Source organism: Eleginops maclovinus, chromosome 12 (genome assembly GCF_036324505.1).
Source record: "Eleginops maclovinus isolate JMC-PN-2008 ecotype Puerto Natales chromosome 12, JC_Emac_rtc_rv5, whole genome shotgun sequence".
Taxonomy (NCBI): domain Eukaryota; kingdom Metazoa; phylum Chordata; class Actinopteri; order Perciformes; family Eleginopidae; genus Eleginops; species Eleginops maclovinus.
In genome coordinates this window covers 16,398,388-16,402,970 of record NC_086360.1, presented here as the reverse complement: position 1 = coordinate 16,402,970, position 4,583 = coordinate 16,398,388, and positions in this window count along the sequence as shown.

Below are 4,583 nucleotides of genomic sequence, written 5' to 3'. Positions count from 1 at the left end.
AGCATGAAGTCGTGTGGAAAGGTAGTTGGCCATGGAATACATTTTAATTGAGGTGAAAAAGTAGAATCTACATTTGAACATGATTTTTGTACCTGTTTTTTTTTTTACAAGTTGCTAATATGTAAACTGCAGGAGATTACAGCTGTTTTGGTGAAACTCAAAACTGCAACACGAACATTAGAATTAAGTAAAACCTCTTCTTTCACTTCCTTTTTTCACAATGACAGAGATTGGATGCATGCTTATAAATGTGATGCAGTTTCGTTTCACACAATACTACATCTGTTGTGTTTTGGTTGTCTCAGCTTTATGAGCTTTATAAACTTTTAAGAGTTGTACAGGCCCGTGGAAACCTTTCTTAAGCACTCTGCGTTACTAAATTCAAGTAAAGAAAGATGTTTGAAGTGGAACATTTCTATAAATCAATTTGACACAGTAATTAAGAGCGATAGATAGATCTTTGGGAAGATAGCCTCAGGCTCATGGCAGTTATCACCTCCATCTAAAGTTGAGGAAATTGGATATTAGAGTGGCAAAACATTGGCAAACTGTCATCAGACAGTGCAGATGAACAATAACTTTTACTCTTTATGGAATCTTTGCCCTGATGTCTTTCTTATTGTTCTTCAGTACATTTCTCAAGATAGGTTTACCTCTGCAAGATAATGTGGTGACAGTAATCGGATTCAGTGCTTAAGGCATTTACGTTTTCTTAGCAAAGTTCCCCCCTATAAGTGGAAACGCATGAGAGGCAAATAGCCATCACTGTATCAGATGGGAAACGTTAAGAACATGACACATTTCTGGAAATCTTCTGATCTTATAACAGCGTTTGCTTTCACTGAAAACTTGAGGATGTCCATTCGAGGAGCTGCCACCACAGCTCACCTTGTTGTTAGTCCAGTTCACTTCCACTGGAAACTTTCTGACTGCCATATATAAAGAAAAACAACATTCAATAATACTATAAGTTTCCATGTAGAGGCTTTCGACTGGTGTACTGTATGTTGGTATGTTTACAATTTGTTTCCTTATGTGGACCTTGACCTAACACCAAATAAATCAAGCAGAAATAAAATGACATTTGATTCAAACTGAATATGGCTCCATAGGGCCTTCATGTACACATATGTAGCCTTTCTCTATATTCTCTGTCAGTCTTTTCTGCTTTGTTTTTCACTCATCAGACAGAAATTGAATTAGTTTTTAGCAAATTTGCTATTCTTGGCGAGTAGATTAAGCACTAGCAATGTGATCTGTTTTTCCAACAGTCAGAATCAGACACATCGTCTCAAATCACAAGGCGTCTGAAAGTCTTAAATGTCTCAAATACTCAATCTCCCACACACAATGTACATACCACACACACACACACACAGAAGAAAAAAGGGGGAAGTGTTCTGTTTACAGCTGCAATGTGAAACTCAATTACACAGCCAATTGAGAATTTGGCTGTTTCTCAGATTTGCATGATGTGTTCCTGATCTAAATAAGATTGCTGACTCTTATGAAGCCTCCATAACTGCATATACTTACAAGATAGACAAACATAGTACAACAGTACACTGACACGCACTCACTGGACCGCTTCTTCCCTTATTCATATTTGCAATGTGTTTCCCCTGTGTTGCTGCCCCTGGACCCTCTTAGATGAGGTGAGGTAAGATTTGGAGCCACAGTATAATGCCATCTGGATATACATTCACACATGATTGTTCATGTGCACCCATACACACACACAGATATACTCTTGTCATAACCCACACTGACAAACACCTGGACTTGGTTACTGGACTCTGAGGGAGAGTTGAATACTCTGTGTGTGTGTGTGTGTGTGTGTGTGTGTGTGTGTGTGTGTGTGTGTGTGTGTGTGTGTGTGTGTGTGTGTGTGTGTGTGTGTGTGTGTGTGTGTAGGTGAATGGGGAATACTGGGTTGTAGGTTATTCAGCACTGGAGGCTGTTTTGAGGTTAATGTAACTTTTTTTTCAGCTTTTTGAGCCCTTGAAGAAGGGGGCTCACTTCACCAAGTCTCAAAATCAAAAGGTATGGCAAATGCCGTACCATTTTGGCTCCCAAATACAAATAATCGCTGAATAGAGGGTTTTTCTGATGGTAACTGAGAATCATGATCGTAGGACTTTGTAAATAATGTGTTATAGTATACACTGTTAATATGTTTAGAGAATTCATATTAAAAGTGTTCTGCAGATATTTTCCACATAACAGTTTTTAATAACTTATCCAGGGAACTGATTAAAAGTTGTTAATATTCAACCTTTCTAAATGGCATTAGATATCAACGTCTCGAATACGTCTCTCACATCTATAATTGAGTGTGAAATCGATTGTTATTAAGATATTGTCCCCCATTATGTGTAATACCTGCAAAAACTAATGTGGTGAAATTCCTCACTCTGAAATGAGCGTCACATTAAAGACGTTCTTACTATCAGTGTTTCAGTATTTTTGCTTTACAGCTGCAGTAACTGCTTTCTTTTTGTCAAAGTATCTTCCTGAATTGACAAAGATAGTTATTTTTTGGTACCCTAACCAGACATTGTTACAATCCTTCACACAAACAGCTATAAAGCATCTTGGCCACTACAAAAGTTAAACACTACATGAAAACGTACTGCCGCCACTGTTGCATTAACAGTAATGCTAGCTCACCTCTGGGACATTTTTCCAACTGCATGCCATAGCATTACGTTTTACAATGTCTTTAAATTTGACTATGACTATTAAACAGCACACAGGCCTGGGCTAATGACAAATGAAGTAATCCTAGACCTAGAATATTACATTTTAGAGTGAGGGGGCTCAAAGGGAAACTCTTCTAGTGTTTGACATAAACAAAATCAGATTGTGTTATTGTTTGGACTCTTCTATGTTAACAATACAGGATCAATATGATCCTCTGCACTGAGAATAATGTAAACAACGTTAACGTAAGCAACGTTAATATAGAGCTATAGGCAAACTATTCAATCTATTATCAATGAAATGCATCTCTTTTAGGTTGTTATCATCTACACTAAGCAGTTATCTAAAACTCAAATAAATAAGTTAAAAGCACGCGCAGCACTGTCAACACCTAGCAAACAAAAAGAGCATCGCCTGTCACACCAAACGTGATACCCAACAGTCGCGACTAAAAACTGACATTGTAAACGTAAACCACTTAAAAACTGTGTGAAAATGACACCAGTGTTGTTCAAAGTTTACTCACCTTAAGTTACGCTCTTAGTTTTCCTTCTTTTGATGGAGGGGAATGGTTTCGCACTCGGTAGGCTACAGATGCGGCTCGGTCTGTTTTCACGCCAGAGTTGTAGGTTTTTTCCCTCCCTGTCTTTCTTCCTCCCTCTCACTCTCTCTCCATACTCACTCACACTCATACCCATACGCACCCACGTATGCACGCGCGCACACACACACACACACACACACATAAATGCACTAGGTCACACTTTCGTCTCACACACGGAAACCTCTCTGCGCCTCACTCAGCTGTATGAGGGGTGATTAATGCCACCAAAAAGTGCATTAGCAAAGATAAAAGTGATAGAGTGCACCGGCAAGCCATGATCTGACTGCCTTGCAAAAAGACTCTTCTGTTGATAAATAATAAACAACTACAAAAACCTTACTGTCTCTTCACTAATTATAGACTGGTAAATTCACTAGTAACCCTAGTCACAGACTTTCTACTCTAATGGCATAGCCTACATTTTACAAGGAGTGCTATGTAACAAAAAACACTAAATAAACATTGAGAAACAAATCATGATACATTATAATGTAGGTAAAGCAATAAAATACCAAACCAAATATAAACACTATATTAGGCTTAAATGTATGTGAAATTCATTTGTGACGGATGATCCAGCCTGTCCCTCCTACACTTACACCACAGTTTATGTTTAATACTGACAAATGATCCTCCAAAAAGGACTGCATACTGCATACTGTACAATCATCTCAAAAGGTTATTCTGGTATAGAGGTGAAGGCATTCTAAAAAACTAAAAGAAATAAACTCAATTTCCAAACCAAAAGAATAAATGCAGAGGGACAGTACTTACCGGCACTTCTAAATTTTACTTTTGGTGTATCGTGGCCTTTTCTAGGACACTGTATTAGCAGATACAAAGACTTTTCTGCTCTAGTTTCATAATGAGACAAATTCCCATTATCTTTAGGGGTAGGGTAGGTGTTGGAATTTGTAGTGAGTGGGTCTAAATGAACATTTGATTCATTTGAAAAAAAATAATAATGTGCTTTTTCTCCAACACAAAGGTTTAAGTCAAATTTGTGTTGGGAAAACTCTCAAATTCACAGATCTTTCCTACAGTGGCCTCACTCACTTCTTCATTCTACCAGAGTAATAATGTGAGTGTGTTTCCTTTGACCTTTTCTCAGCATGGTGGAGACATGCATTAAAATCTAGATTTCACACTGCTTATGTCACACTCCTCTGTACTGCCATGTGGTTTCTCAAGCAATAATACAGGAAGTTTAGCCTGGTAAGATAGTATTACACTGGCAGAGAAGAAAGCAAACATAAAGAAACACAGGATTTGCCTC